This window comes from Scatophagus argus, chromosome 19 (assembly GCF_020382885.2).
Source record: "Scatophagus argus isolate fScaArg1 chromosome 19, fScaArg1.pri, whole genome shotgun sequence".
Lineage (NCBI taxonomy): Eukaryota > Metazoa > Chordata > Actinopteri > Scatophagidae > Scatophagus > Scatophagus argus.
The window spans coordinates 13947674-13965060 of NC_058511.1; the positions used below are offsets into that span (position 1 = coordinate 13947674).

Consider the following 17387-nt stretch of genomic DNA (forward strand, 5'->3'; position numbering starts at 1 on the left):
CCATGGATTAATTGCTTTATGAGGCAGTATAAAGCGAACAGTGACAGCAAAAGTGGAGGAGAAATGAGGTATGGCATGTGACAAAGGCCTTGGGCCAAATTGGAGAGTCTTGCATTGCCACGAGGCTGCCTGGGAGCCTATTTAAAACAAGCAACTAATTCACTGTTTTTCATCCATCCTATCCTTCTCTCCCTCTGCAATATCAAAAAATGAGATAAAATCATCAAACAAATCAATGCTGTGTCATAAATGACCAACAAAGGGTAAATTCTCTTTACATGAATAAGATGAATTGAAAGAGCATTTACCTTTTTCCTCAAACTCAATGAATTCTGGTTGCACATAGGTAAACTGTAGATTTGTAAAATGGATTCTAAAGTCACATAAGCTCAAGCGAAGGCTGCAACTATAATTCATAAAAAAATTTCTACGTGCAGTTAAATGGGCTGCTCATGTATCCACTCAGAGAGGTGCTTCAGACACCAGGCTTGTGTCTGTAACCTTTACCACACAAAGTCTGTGTTTTCAAATGGGTGTTGCCCTCTGTCTCAGCCAACAGATGAGTGTGTTGAATGGATGCGGAGACATCACCCAGACTGTCGTAGTAAAAGCAACAATGTGTGGCTGGGATCGGCGTTAATGCTCTGGCTAACCCATGTACACTCCTGGTCTAGTGATTGCCCTCAAGCATTTGAGAATCTTGAAGTTGTGATACATTGCACCCCACTGTCAAAAGTCATTTTGAGAAAACTCATCTGACATGCTCTTGAACAGTCTGAAGCATTATAAATGTTTTGGTAAACTAATGATTACATTTACTATTGCATAATTAATCTTCTGGCTTATCTGTCAATCGTTTATTTAATGAAATGTCGACAGACCCAGAGTCCAAGGTGTTGTCTTCAGCTGTTATGTTTTGTCCAAACAACAAAAAAAAATTACTCACATTGGAAATGAGAATTTTGGGCATGTTTTCGCTGTTTCTGCTTGACTGATGAACGAAAGGATTATTTTACTATCACAACAGTTAGATTATTTGTTCTGGCGATTGACTAATTGACTGACTGATCATCACAGCTCTAGTTGGCATATTAATGTCCGTGATTTTGTTATGAGTCAGTTCTTCAGCTCTTGTTTATTCCCCTGTTACGCTGACCTTTCAAAGGAAAATTCATAAGGAAGTCTTAGTGCAACCATTTTTGGATATCCAGAGTGATTCTTTGCTTTATTTTGTGTTTAAATACTGCAGACAGGAGCTATATTGATTCCTTAATCACTTGTTCACTGTCACTAAATGTCAACAAATATATACCTTCCCCTGTTTCAACCTTCAAGTCACGTGCCATGACTTGACATTGGTTTCTGGTTGCCATGTCAATCCTAAACATCAACTGCTGAAAGTTTCCACAGACTTAAGGCAGGTTGTTGAAATGTAGTTGCAAACTTTCTCAAATGCTGATAGGAGGAAATGATATGAATTTGTCTTGCTGGATTTGCATCTGTTTGTTGATTCCACTATACCCTCATTGTCAAAACATGTACATAATGATGTATTTAAAAGTGGCTTTTCAGTGGACTGAATGAGGCAAGAGTACACAAGGAAAATTAGGTCATAAAAACAAGAAAAAGGTCCTAAATAAGTGACTGTGGTAATCATTCTGAGTGTTCATGATCAGACAGATAGGAAAAGGACATAGAGATTAGAGGTCAGAAGGAATGAGGGAAGAAATGAGGGAAGGCAGCAAGGTAGGAGTTAAGGAGGAAAGGGTACGTGGAAAAAAAAAAGAAAAAAAAACACTGAGGCCAAGCGATGGAGGAGCGTGGCTGTGGCTGATAGTGGCTATCAGCAGCCGACACACTTCGCAAAACAACCACTGCTGAGATACAGGCCACAGGAAGCTTTGTTCTCTACATCAGCGTGCACGTTCATGCTCTCACACATCAGGTAATACACATGCTCACAAACACAACTCTATAGACAAAAACGCACACGTCTGTGCATATAAACATGCAAACCCCAACTCCTCTCTATCATCAATCTGCAGCGTCTGCTGTGTTCACTCATTATAAACACTCGAGGACTGAGAGCGATGAGGTGACCGGCTCTTCAGCTCACGCTGGTCACAGTATTCCTTGAGGCGTGCTATACCAATCAAATCTTGGACACAAACGCGCACACACACACACTTGCCTGCACAGTGACGGATGGAGTGTAGTGAGGGATAGTGGAGGGAGTGTACTCCTCTCTGATACATAGCAGAAACGAGTGGGATGACAGAGAAAGCAGAGCTGCTTCCCTCATCTGTCCATCATCTTCCCTCGTTCTCTCTCGCTCCGTCTTTGTTATGCTTCTGGCTGGATCCCCCCCCCCGGTTACTCTGTCTTCTCTTGTCTGTCTCTGCCTGCACTGTCTTGGACATGTGCCTCTCTATCACTTGTCTCACCTATCCTCTCCCTGGATATCAGCGCCCTCTGTTCCTCCTCATCCTCGCTCCCTCCATGCTTCCCTCCTGTCTTCTTGCATCTTGACAGAAGCTCTCGTGTCGATAGATGACAGTTCACATCTTGTCTTGCCCGATCCCCCACCAATACACACTAGCACGAGCACACCAACCCCCATCCCTTCCTCCATCTTCTTCCGTCTTCACTCCTCCACAGCATTTAAATCTGCTCCTCTATCTGCATGGCTTCCTTGAGGCACACTGTGGATGGCTCTTATCTTCTGCAGCTGAATATCTGAGAGCCCCTTCAGAGGCCTGGTGAGAGTGAACCACACTAGCACGCGCGAAGGAATGCAAAAACACAAACACACATTGCAACGTGAGCACTAATTAAGATAATTTATCTATTTTAGATATTTAGATAAGGGCCTACAACACACAACCACAAACACTGCAGTATGAACTCATGAAAACTAACACACTCACACACTATGATGCACACACACAACTTTTTAATGGTATGAAAACGCAAAAAAAATATGGGTATCTCTGGGTATCTGTGCAACATATCCTCATATTCTTTTTCTGTTCAAACAGTAAACTCAACGTGTCCTTGCAGGTTACAATACAAATGAAATTTGTGGCATTCAAGCAACAGCCACCACACCTCTGTATTAAAATCAACGGGCTGAATGTGAGCCTTGTGCCTGTACTCTCTTGTGCCGGGGCTCTCCACTGAAGTCCTTTGAGAATCACTGCCTGTGGCAGATACAGTGCAGCTCTGGCTCTCATCTTTCACATCACCTCATTTAGACACCTCCTAAGTGCAATCCATGGGCTCTTTGAAGTCAGGACAAAGCAGAAGGCTAAGAGAAATGTATTTTTCACTGTCTTTCGGCAGGCAAAGCTCTATGTTTCTCCCTCTCTGTGTCTGTGTCTCTTCTTCGCCAAGATCCTTCTTTAAACACTTTCTGGTTATACTTCCCCCTTTCTCCACACTTCTTTTCTAACTAGTGCAGTTTGATCAGTACAAATAAATACTAAATACAGCGAGAGGGGGATGAGGCAGAACAGAGGACAGAAAACTGGCACAAGCTCACAAAGAAAAAAAAAGCACTGCAACACTCTTTTTAAATGAGCTCAAGCATATCTTAAACAGTTTCGTACTGGAACTTCATAATCAACATAATACTAATACCAACAGATCTTAAACTAAAGTGAGCCAATTTTATTTTTAATTGTTTTTGTTGAAAAAGAAAAATATAACAATCTGAAAAGTCCAGGTTTTATAGAAACCCTACTATACTGGGCTGTGTTCTTATCAGCTATTCCAACAATAAAAATGCAGAAGAACTGCTAAAGATCTGTCTTCCAACAGCTGAGCTGGAGCATACGCTAGCCAACAATGTTACAATTTCATGTTTCTAATCTTTATTAAATTATGTATTTCATGTGGTTACAACACAAGAAAACATGGATTGCAAATGATATGGTCACGGGTTGTCACAGGGTTTGATTGGCTGCGAAGCCTCAAGGGGGCTGCCACACAACAATTGGTGCTTGTTGATCTTATAGAGGAGATTCCCATCAATGTCATAACTTGATGATGATTGCCAACTGGTTAACCAGCATTGCATCAAGAACAAAACGGACAAATCAGCCAGTGAATTAGTCTATACCATTACTCTCAAGAGCCTATTAGGTGACACTCTTCTCTTGACCCACTCAGAAGCCCAGTGTCTTTCCATCCTCATTTGAATCAAAGAAATACAACATACAAAGACAACAACAGCATCAGCAGAGCACTGTGACACTGTAGAAAAAATGTGTGCGAAAGTTTTCCCTGCCACCCTGGCTTCCGGTTGTCCACTAATATACTGATGAAAACTAAATCTCTCTAACGAGCAAGGTGTTGTTCCTCTCCCTCCCATCATGTAACTCTCTCGAGGAAGGCTCTTGGAGAGAAGCTGGTATTTTAAGTATGGCAGACTGCTGTGCTTCTTGTCTTGCCCCAGAGCACCGCCAAGCAGTTTAAATTTGATACCTTCTTATCATTTCACCAAATTGAATTGACTTTAGTGGGGAAAGAAAGGCGGCTGACCCACATTTGTGACATACTTAGTTGCTCGAGCGGAAATGGAACAGCGAGACAAAGAGGGGACTTTGAGGAAAGTTTGGGGATAAACAACATAGAGACAGCTTTGCATAAAATCTTTAAAATTCACTCCAACACACTATTTATCAGTTAAATAAAATCACTGAGTTTGACACATCATGTCAGCAATGTAAGATACGCACAGCACTGTGATAATGGATACTGTCACTGGTTGTGTTGGAAAATGTACTGCCTTCTACTGACATGTCCATTCTTGTACTTGATTTGGTTTTGAGAGGATTTCCTAAGAATTTTTTTCCACTCGGTGTGTACATGTGTCTATGTAGAGATGTTAATAATCTACTATGAGTCCTTGCTTGTGCTGTTAATAAGCTTTCTGACATTCGTAGATGGGGAGATTGCAGCAACATAATTGAGTCCAAAGGTATTCATCTTAAAATCAAAAGCAGCAGGTTGTCATGAAACCTTAAAACATCTGATCAAATGTAATTATCATGATTAGTCTGTATCAAAGCAATCACCAAGAGAGTAAACTTTGTCTGAGAAAGCTGTATAAATACAAGACAAGTATAATTCAGGGTTTCTGAGAGTGAACACGAGATATGCAGCCCTTTCTAACAGGCTTGTAAATGATTAACGAGACCAGTCAATGGAAAAAACTTACTCTTGGCGGTCTGGGATTATTTATACTTACTATCTCAAGGACCACGATATATCTACCACTTTGAAAGGAAGTTAAAAACTTCTTCTTACCAGTCACCAATTTTGAGCAACTGGTGCAGAAAGCACTGGAAATTGTTAGAGGGCAAAATGCCTGTAATTGCCTGATTAGCAAATGGGACTTGGGCGTACACCATCCATACCTACAGCAAAATGAATTAAATAAAACTTATCAAGGTCTTTCAGTTAATATGGAAAAACCGGCTTGAAACATTAGAGAGGCAGGGGAAGAGAGAGGGGAAAGAAAGACGACAAATGACAGCTTTTTGTATATTAACAAGGCTAGTAAATTAGTGCAGAGTGTGTATGTGCAATGTCATGGAAACAGTTATGAAATGTGTTGGCAAACAATAAGTGTGGTTTGAAGAGGCCAATCATGTTAAGACATTAAAGCCTTATGTTAGTTTTCTATAAGCACACTGAAACGTTCAGGCTACTTGAAGTCTCTTTTTTCTACATTCCTGAACAGGAAACTGATAATCTTGTTGATTACTCAACTGGCTACACGCTGATAAAATGTGGTATTCTCAGTATTGAGCAAGAAAGTTGCACGAAAGCAGAGTGTCTTGATAACACTGATTGCTTGCAAGTCTGTCAAACCTGCCACATTTGTGTCCTTTTACTTGGAGAGCTGTACATTTTGTTTCATTCCTCATTCTCATTATTCATGACCATTTCATTAATACGAAAATGAAAAGTGCCCTCAGCTAACCATCTTTTCTATTTGATGCGTCACAATGGGGTCTCTCAATGCAATATTCTACTTTGTGTTGGTGTTAATAATTAGTTAACTGGATGTTTTCTTTAACTTTTATCATCAGCCTTCCTACTGTCCAGAAATGAAAAACAGTCTCCAATGCTGGCATGAAAGAGCAGACACACTTTGTATTCTTTGTCTTAAATAACAGAAAATAATCATGAATTTGTCATCAAAGCTAACTTTGCCTTTTGTCAATTTTTACAACATTTTTATGAGCAGAAACGAATGAGCGCAATTCTGACTTCTTTCACTTTCAGTTCTCATCTGTGTGTTCTATGTAACAGTGTAGATGAAAAAGAAGAGAAATGGAATGGGAGAACGTTATAATCGGATGAACTTTTGACATATGCTACACAGTCAAAGGCCAAAAAATTAAAGGGAAACGAAAGTGTTTAACAAAGAGATAGGTGTATTCTCTCTCTGTTGAGCCTTTGATGATAGGAGATGAATGAACATTTGTTTTACCCCAATTTGATAAAAGAAGTGAGACCAAAATCTTCTGTTAATTGAGTGCTTTTAAATGGCACCGTATAAAAGTGTCTACTGTGTTTAAATTATTAATTACTGAATCAGGGACGGCAGGGTAGCTAAGCTTTTTAGCGCTGTGACACACAGCAAGAACTTCCTGAGTTCAAATTTCAGCCTTTCTTTACAGGGCTTGGGTAATTCTCTCTTGTTCGCCTTCCGCGTCCTAAACCTACAATTGTGTACGATCCGTCCAGAGTGCTTCTTGGCCGTGGGCTGACAAGCTTTGAGTAACGCCATTTGGTCACACATTTTGAGGATTTCACTTCACCAAAATTCTGTGACACAGTTTTATTTGGAGAGGGTGTGAGTTGGATTGAGGATTACAAGTTCATAAACAGTAATAATCATAACTCACCCCCCCTTCACCGACCCACACACTCATTTTTTTTCTTCAACAAGCTGGTGAGCAACATGAGGTTGTGCTCCCTCTAACCTTCCACGTCAAAGCCTGGGATGAAACAGGAAGGAAGTGTGTTCTCTTATTGAGAGCTTGTCTACAGTGGGACTTCAAAGTCTTTTGGCTGAATGCCTTTATTTGAAAGGGCTCCCTGAGGAAAGCAGCCACCTGGCTCAGTACAGCGATGGCAGTCAAATCACAGCAGCAGGGTGGGTTTTGAGTACTTTGCAGCATCAGAAAACAAGCTGCATGGATTGGATTGTCATGGCAACTGGGCTGGGTTTGAAGCGTTTGAAGTGGAGGGAAGGGAATGGATGAAGAAAAGAGAAAGAGAGAGTCGGTTTGTCTCTGTGCACCAGTTGACTCATAAAACTCAGTCCTCACAAATTTTAAATGTCAGTTTACTGGATGCATCAGCTTTTAAATGTCTACACTATAAATTCTCGACTATTATCGATTTAGCATAATTAAAACTAATAGCGCAAGTCAATGATTGGGAGATTTAATTAATCCCTTCCGACATGCACTCTGTCTTACTTGGACAAACAGTTACCAGAGATCCACAAACTACTGTGAATGACTGTAACCTCTGATTTCTGACCCTCTGACAATCAAAACGTCTGGTCATTCCACTGTGACGTGCAAACCCCAGCTTTCCACTGATCTACACATTTTATTGACAGTCACCATCGAACCATTACGAAACGCTCTAGTAAGTCAAGCAAAATCTTTCACAGTGGTGTTAATAAGGGGAAGAGGAAGAGGAAACAAAAGGCCTCAGTTCAATGAGAGTAAAGCAATGCCATATAACCATGTTTTCTTTACTAGATGGTAAAATTACTAGGCAAAAGAAAAAAGAAGAAATGATGAAAAAAAAGGATGATTACACATAAGCTGCCTGCGATTTGTTGAATAAAGGAGTCTGGCAGTTAATGTAACTTTCAACAATGATTCGCATCCTCTTGCAGGTGGTCAGGTGTGCAGAGGTGTGATGGTAACACCATAAATGTCAACAAGGACAAACCGGCCTTAAAGCGTGGTCATTCAAAACAAATAGAAACATTTGACTTTTTATGTGGTCAGAAGACACACTGTACCACTAAGATTGCTTGAAGCATGCTACGACCCACAATAAAAACACTGGCATCATGAGGAAGTCAATGCTCCCCCGATGCAAGACACAGAACTTAGAGTGCTCACTACATGCAGCCTTTACTGGTTCAGCTTGGTGACACTGCCAGACCGATGCAGAGAGGAGAAAAAACAAGCATAAACAAGCTGACACTGACTGATTCAGCTGTGTTGTGATGCAGATCTCGACTAACAGTTCTGTCCTGTCGCAGTCATGCAAATATCTAACTGACAGCTACAACAGCAGCCTGGCCTCCGCTGCACATTTAAATCTATTCAAATCATGGCCATGTCAGACTGACAGCTTCAAACTCCAGCAAATGCTGCTGCCTGGAGACCTATAAGCTACAGAGTCTTACTTCTGACACTTTATGGTAAAGGTTGAAATGTTCAAGGTTCACATTGGGCTCAGCTTGTTTACTGCCACTGATTAAATTACTCCCAGCTGACGAGGAGGATAATGTACCTTCATCTATAGAATACATGAAGAAATGAGTTTTACTTCTAGCATCCAGAAAGGTGTCAGAAAAAAGCAATCTGATCGGTGCTGGCAAAGGTTAGCTGTTAATCTGGTTATAACACCAGCTGTTAATATTAAAGAGCAGAAATTTCATCAAGAAAAAAAAAAAACACTGGCATGAAATAGGGGTTACCCTTAGAGCACTGCCTCTTACTACAGCACCAAAACCAATATGGGCAGGTAATAATGAAGAGGCAATCAGCATGTCTGAAGATAGTGGAGACAGAGTGCGCCGATACAGGGAAAGACAGACAGAAGAACAAAAATAAGGAGAGTGAGAGTGAGGCAGACCTTTCAGATGACTGCGGCCCATTGAGCAGAGATAAAGTCAATTTACTGTCCTTACTGCTAACCATACATCTCAGCGCTCCACATCAAAATTTCATCAAGCCCTTTCCTTCACACTGGGAAGGCATCCTTGCATTTATTTACGCTTGAAATAAGAGAGAGGCTTTTCTTTTTGACAATGTTCAAGTGAATGGAATAAGACAACTAAAGAGAAAGGCAGCGTAATGGTTTGCGTCAGCCCCATCCAAGTCTCTCTTCATTCCCGCTTCCTTTCCCGCTCTGCTTCTCTGCTCCCGTGACCGCGTGCAATACCTCTGTCGCACAAATACTGAGCGCTCAATGTCAAGCTGCATTGTGTGTGAACTGTGTCAGGTGAAAGCGATCAAACATAATAGAGATCATTTTTGAATAAGCAGCCCAGAAATAGGTCAGCATAAATGTTATAAATACCTGAACCCATGAGACAAGGAGAAGCTTAATCATCCTCTTCACTCTGCTGCCATATTTTAAACAGTCAGTCAGACAGACAAAGCATCGCTGATAAGGCCAGCATGAGCCACATGTTGTCTTTTGGCTGTAAGTCATACTTACACAAGCACTTGCACAAGTCAAACAATATGTATTTTCTATGATATATTTTGTTATAAAGTCATAATATGATTCGAATTTTCTGAGATGACTCATTGCCTGCTTCTAATGTCATTGTAAATCACTCATGAATTATTCTAATACAGTCTTATTTCAATCTGTCACATTTACAACACAGCGCCATCAAAATGTGCACCATAAATTGTGAATATTGAGATGTATATAAATTTTGTGCCAGTTTACAAGCTGTAATATTGTGACTGGAATTACAGTCTTTAAATGATTATTTTAAAATGATGTCTTCCAATTAAAAACTCAAACAATACACATTAATCATTCAAAGAATGACACAATTGGCATATAACAATAATCTAGCTGTTGTGTTTTTGAAGTTCTTATATATATTATGCAAAATGTCCATGCAACTTGTTTATAATAGATTTTTTTAATTGCTATACAGCAACCTCAGATGCAGTGGGTGAGGCATACAGTGGAGCAAGTACCAGTAACTTCTAATACAATAACATGTTTACGCTTCATTGGCTGTAATTACAGTGATGGGAGAAAACTAAAATGATACCAGTGTTATCCTTTAAACATCTGTCTGAGTAATCAAAGTCAAGTAAGTACAGAGAGTGGACAACATAAGACAAATGTCTCATGAACTCCAGTGCAAAGCAGTGCAGAGTGAAACATTCACCTGACACAGTCTCACTAAGGAAGCACTTTTGCAGGGTTATTGCACATGACTGCATTATATCTTTAAGGTGTTCTTGTTTTGTCCAACAAATATTCTTAGAGACTTTAACTGTTATCCGTCAGCTGGTGCTGCATCATCATCATCTATAAGCCATATGACTGGTTAAGCTTATCACTCAAATGCAGGGTGTCTGAGCGGCCCAGTCAGAGCTGCTGCCATTCCTAAGTCACCTCTGTTACCCAGGAAGAGTCATCTGAGGCACTGAGACCCACACTGAACACTGTTGGCAACAGTGGAACCTTTAATCACCCAAAAGGCTCTAAATAGACAAAAAGCCCTCTCTCCAGATCTGCCGAGCCATGTTTTGTGAACGGATTCCAGCCGTTCAGGAGGGGAAATGAACAGAACTGTGCCCCTCCTCCTCCTCAGGGTTACTGTGTGTGTGTGTGTGTGCGTGCATGCGCATGCTTGGGCTTTTATTTGTCTGCCTGTAAACCAGCACAGTGGGTTGAAAAGAAGTCCTAATCGGAATTCAAAGAGAAAAAACAGGGCTAACTCAAGCGCAAACAAAGCCTTCTGAAGTCGCAGAGGAACTACTAATCCAAAAGAGTCTGGCAACGCTTTTCTTCTTTTAACACTTTTCTTTTTCTGCTTTTAACTCCCAGCTGATAAAGGCTGATTCACTCTACAGGGTACATATATAGGCTTTTTCTGCCCTGCTAGGAAGACAGGTCAACAGTTTACATTCTCTTGTTTTAGGCAGGCTACTCTGAGCCAGGCTGTTGTCTGTGTCACCTTATAAAACTTGGAAGATGGAAAAACGCTATCCTTGTTTTACATTTTGTTGTACAGAACATTTGCTGTTCCCAAATAACACGGCACGGAGTGGTTGGCTTAACTGTTATCATACGTAAGTGCTGCAGTGACAACTGTGACAGCAGCTTTTGTTCAGCTCCTGAAAAACAATTAATAACATCTTTATAGATTTAGTACAGTGACATCTAAGGCCGATATCACTAAGCCTGTCCTCACCTTATGCTGTAAGCTTCAGCCATTCAGTGCTGATTGCAAAGCCTAAAGCTCGCTGGGTGGCTGCAGGAGGTGGTAACAGGACTGTCTCAATACCTTACCTGAGTTTGAAATTTACCCAATGTGAAAAGATTTCATGTGGGGAAGAAAGAATTTGTTGTCCTAAATGTGAGCGCTTTATGTACCAATATTGCACGAGGGCGACTTTCATTGTGTTTCGGGCTCTAATTGTCATTTTGCCTATTAAATTATTAAAATCTGGTTTGAAGATACACAACAGAAATTTCACATGGCACGACAAGCTGGTTTTAAAACAGATAATTCATCTCTTTAAATGGCAGTCAGTAGTGCTGCATCTGTCTGTCTGTCAGTCCTTTTGCAACGTTTCCACTGCATGGTACGGTTCGGCTCCACTCACCTCGATGCACTTTTGGTAAACGTAATTTCGCTTCGGTTCAGCTGGCTTGGAACCTGACAGAAGTAATTACCAAAGTAGCAGATACCAGGTACTATACACAACTTTTGATAATGGAAAACCAAAAAAGAGTGAGTAGAATTGAGTTGAGCAGAGCCGTATCACGCAGTGAAAATATGTAAATTCAGTAAATATATGTTACAGAAATGTTCTTTCTTTCTGTCTTTTCTTTGGATGCAACCCAACAGCTAGAAAGGCAGATCTGTTAAGTCAAAATTCGATAAAGCTTTTCCTGTTAGTGTGACAGCATCACAGATCTTGATCAGATCCGGCTGTTAGTTGCAGCTGTAAACCTGTTGCTACGACAAGGAAATAAATATCAGTCTTTTCTGACAACTGAGAAACATGCAATCCAAGTATTATTTATTTAGATTCAGTGCTATGCTGCCAATTTTCACCCTAATGATGGCATTGCACTAAGAAGAAAGTAAAAATAATTTTCACTTTATGAATATTTAAAAATATCCCGTCAATAATAAACTTTCCAAAGCAATCTTTACTCCTAAGTCAGGCATTCGTTGGTGACAGAGCTAGCTATTTTTAACAATAGCAGTAATGACAATTTTACGTCAGCAAAGGTTCAATCTCCTAAAAGCCAGTGCTAACATGGCATGAAAATGACTCATTATGTAAATGAACAAATGCTGCACCACAGCTAACAAAGTAATTTTCTTCATCGTGGTTATCTTGGTCTTCTTGTTCTTCGTCTCTATGTTTTTCTGCCTATCTGTCTCCCTCTGTCTCTGTTTCTCTCACCACTGGTGCAGATGAAATAGAGCCTCTGCGTGCCAGGCCATAACTTGGCAGAGGTCACAATTCACTTTCAGTAGATTGGCTGCAGATTTATGCCTCATCTCTCACCACCATATAACGCTGACGGAGGTGGAGGAGCAGCAGCCTCAGTAATCACAGAAAATTGCTGCGTTGGGGGAAACAGACGTGTGAGCTCCGCTACGACAAAACAGAAATAAGAGGGTGTGCCTGTTTTTGCATCAAGTGTGTATTAGTTTTAACATAGACCCAAAACATAGGTCAGTTCAAGGCCCATTCAAAAAAGTCCCACAAATACCAGCTGCCAACTGTTTTTGGTTTTGGCCCGGGGCAAACTGTCTTTCACCTCTGAACATCACTCAAGGCCATATGCTGAGTGCTTGTCCAGTGAATGTCCTGAAATTGGCATACTGCTGAAATATGTCTCCTGAGAGAAAGCATTTAACCTCTATAACCACAGGCTGCTCAGGAGAGCACACACAAATGCATATACAGACATGAAAACAATGGTGTCAGTTTCATAGTGGAAACACTCTTCAGAATATGAGCGGAGGCTGAAAGAGAATGTGACATTTCCAAGGTGTGTGCTGTCGCATGGCAACTAAACTAAAAAGACTGTTAATTTGACTGAGACAGTCCACCTCTCAGTGTTGAACAGCTCCTCCCATTGAAAACAGGCTTGGCCAGCAGGAGCAAAAATTATTTTTAACCCACTAAAGAAGCACCTGTTCCGGATAGAACATTGCAGGAATGTTGTCGTGCATGTGTGTGTCTGTGCCTACACACGTGGCTGTGCGTGGACGTATGGGTGTGTTGAGTTAGGTGGGTTGATGTGTGAGTTTGTCACTGAAGCATGGCATATATACTCAAATGACCTGGCTTAAATACCTCAGGCTGATAGCTGCTTACCATTGCACTGTAACTTAACTATGTTAAGTAGCCATGGAAAAGATGACACATGTTAATACAGTAATGGATGGATTATTTCTATTTATTGCTATTGATTTATTTGTTTTAGTAGTTCTTCCTTCTCTCTAAGTAAAATCCTTTTGAGTGGAAGCCAAACAAATCTCAAAATAGAAGCTGCAGGGCAGCACCTAATGATTATTTTCATTCGAGATTAATCAGCCAATTATGTTCACAAATAATCAGTTAATTGTTTACCAAGAGCCCAAAGTGACATCTTCAAATTGCTTCCAACCAACAGCCCAAAACCTAAACACTATTCATTTACTATGATGAAAAGAAAGGAAAGTTTGACATTTTTGCTTGAAAAACGAACAGAATACTTAATAATAGTTAGATTAAAAGTATTTCGACAGACTATTCAATTAATCATGTTAATAGCTGCAGCTCTAAAAAGCTGTATAAATCTGTCCCAAACACAGTTTAACATAAACTGTGGAAGTCCTCATTTCAAAGCTAGTAGTGAAAAAGGGAGTGTTATTTCAAGCACTCTGAACAAGCAACCGGTGAGTATATTTAACTTCCCTGTTTATGCGTGGAGTGAGCTTTTCCTCCGATAGGGGAAAGCACCTGTGTTTTATAACTGAAGACTGTTGTGTATAATAGCTAACATTTAACAACATTGTGTGACAAACTTTGGCTGATTCACAGTGATAATCTAGAAGACGTAGTGACCTCCCTTCCATATTTATGATAATGAAGGATGGGAACATGTTGACATAAGGTCACTGCATGGTAATCATTTACATTTTGCTTTACCACTAATGTTTCTAATGTTGTCATAGTCACCATTATTATCGAAACCCTCATCACTGTCAGGGTCATCACTATTACCCTCGTCACCATTGCTGTTAAATCATTCTTTCTCCATTTGTGAGAATGTATTGTACATTATGTGTGTGTGTGTGTGTGTCTCTGAGATCAAAACAGGGCGTCTTTACAGGTGAAGAGAGAGCATGCAGTGACAAAAAGCTGGCCAAATGGACTCTGGACTAAACACATACAAACACGGGAGAGCTATGACTGCAGGAGTTTACATTGCAGTGCCTTGTTTAGTATGCAGAAATGGAGACAGAGCTCTCATCACACCGGAATACACCCAGTTTGTACCTGTTTCTCTCCACACAAGAAGAAGGAAAGATTGTGTAATACCTGTCAACTGTATCAGAATATATTAACTATCTTCAACGGGAGTGACATTGTTCAAACTCCTGTTTTGGCAAGCGTCCATCAGAGGTGGAAGGGAAGTAATAAATCATATTAGGCTTATCTGTGGATTCAGGGCGTTAGCTTGTCTTATGAACTGCTGCCATCATTAAGTCACCTTGATTATCCTCACAGGCTCATTCAAGAATCAATAAAAGTATCTTATTAAATTTCTGACGAGTCTTCCACAGAACACCACCTTTTTGAAGGCTGTTCTGTCAGCACAACTTACTGTGATTGCAAAAAAGACATCAAGATGAGAAATCCGAGAAATCTTTGAGTCTTGAGTCATCAACTAAAAGGCAAGCCAGAAAAAGAGGCAAAGAACATCATGCCTAAACAGATCTGACTTTGAGCTTCTGCTGCTGTCGAAACTCAACTTTGCCTTTCTGACCTTAAAATATGGCTGAAATCCACTGCTGGATCAGACTCTGATGGAGGACCTCATGACTACGTTGGGATTAAGAGTACTGTCCCTCTATCACCATCCTCTCCCACAGTGTCTCAGTCACACATGCCAAATTACATCATAAGTAAATCTTGAATCTATATTATAAGAGCGGAAAATCCTTACATTTAGAAGTCAAAGCCAGCAAAGGTTTGACATCTCTACTTGAAAAATGACTGAAACAAGTAATTGATTATCTAAGTAACTGAAAACTAATTTTCTTTCGAGCAACTCATCAATGAATTGACTAAATAGCTCAAATTGACCCTTGAAGTTTCCGGTTATGATTTTTGAGCTGTATGTTATCAGTGCAATGTTTGGCTACTGAAGAGTATTTGTTGTCGGAGAAATGAAGAGTTGATTTGGCAATAAGCAACATCATTTGAAATCTTAGGGAGGATAGAAAGTCATTCCAAGTCAAAAGGATCAAAGTCCAAGTGAAGACACTGGTGTTCAAGTAAATGCTGAACTACCAAGTCAATTATATTCATGTCCACACATCTGAAACCCTCTAAATGGCATTTTACACCACTTGAACCTGAGTATTAAACCAAAAAAAAAAAAATCTTTTCAAATATAAAATTGATCTTAATCTGTTTGAGGCATGCAGCAAATAGCAAAACCGACATTATAGTAAATAGTAGAAACTGTGTCCATCAGTGACAATGTGTGTTTGAAAGTGAGCGCAGCAGGCACACAGAGTACAGTTCTGCTGTGCTTCTGAAGAATCTGAGGAATGCTTTTACTCTGCAGGCCATCAGGCTGAGTCTCTAACAAACACGTACATAACAACTGGACACAGCATCGTAGCTTGTTTAAATTGGTCTGTTGAACAGATGTGCAATGGCATCATGAATGAGCGAAAACATGAGACAAGACATCTTTATAAACACGTTCAAACGCACATTTGTGTTGACAGTGGCGCTGGAGAACATAGCGGGTGCCTTTCTTCATGCCCTAATAGAGTTTTGTCTGGGCTGTGCTTGGTATCAATTTGAGTTATGATGTGTGTGGCAGGACTGCTCTCAATGCTGAGAAACAGAACAGGCACCCACACACGTAAGCACGCACACGCACAAAAGCCTCATCATTCAAAATCCTCGCCTTATGACAGAGACACCGGAAATAATGACAAACTGATGCCAAAGAGCCTTTCTCAATTCTCTTAGTGCAGAATCACACTCAGCGCTTGTTGTTGCTGACCACAGACACACATCTTTCCACACACCCACACAAACCAGCCAGACATTAAAAGCGGTTCTCTGTTTTTCTGTCTGTCTGTCTCTCTCTTTCCAGAAAGGAAAGTCATTTCTCATTGATTGTTTAGTATAACTGTTCATGCCCCTCTTTTCCACATATAGTGCATGAATTTACAGCAGCTTGCCTGGCAGTATAAGACCCTTTCTCTGTTACCAGACAGGAGCAGCAGTACACTCATAAATGGCGCATGTTTGTGTATTGAGTTGTGTGTGCAGAGGTAAAGTCTCGGTCAGCACTCCTGTCTATGCTCTGGTATGGCTGCAGTGAAACACCCTCATCAAGGCAAACATAAAATCAATGGTAGCTATTAATTAGTCTACCTCTGACTGCCTTTGCTGATACAGTTATACACACAAACAGAACAGGAACACATTACGCCTGTCAAGCTGCTTGGAGTCGGATTGGATTTTAAAGAGCGGAGGTGCTGGATAGGCAGACTACAAGAATACTAAAGCAAACAACAACCTGAAACTGAAACAACCTCTGTAAACTACGCTTTCAAGGTTAAACCGAGAGAGGAAGTTACACGCTTGACAAGGTTACTGAGCCTGATAGCATCTATCGTACATTTCACAGCCTTGTTCCTGGTTATTATGAAAAGTCTGTGTCATAACTGGGAAGGTGAAAAAAAAGACACAATGCACTTTGGAATATTCTCACAGGTGTCAGGTTAAGCACTGCAGGTGCAGCAGTTCAGATTTCTGTCTCTTTTTCAGCGCTGCTCTTTCACTGGCTTAAGTCATAACCAGGAAAGATGGGTCAGTGGCCATCAAATGAAATGAAAAGTGGACAAGCTAATTGGTAGTCAATTAAAGTTAAAACACGTTGAACTCAAAATGTGCCAGGAACAGCAAAACACAGACACAAGGTAATCCTGACAGTAGTCTGTAGGGCTTCACAATGTTAGAACATGCCAAATAAAAATATGTGTTTTAATCATGTTGGGTCTGTCTGCCCAGTTCAGGAAATTTCCAACTTCCCAACAAGTTCGTGACCCTTCTCTAGTAATCCTGGATGTGCAAAGATAATCACAACAAATGGAA

The 17387-nt window shown here is 40.5% G+C and overlaps 1 protein-coding gene across 4 annotated transcripts in view; it reads right to left on the reverse strand.

Annotated features, from left to right (window-relative positions):
• The window catches only part of LOC124051017 (1-phosphatidylinositol 4,5-bisphosphate phosphodiesterase beta-1), a 97182-nt gene that overhangs the window by 71601 nt on the left and 8194 nt on the right, over positions 1-17387 (reverse strand). The gene's annotated exons all lie outside the window — the stretch shown is intronic.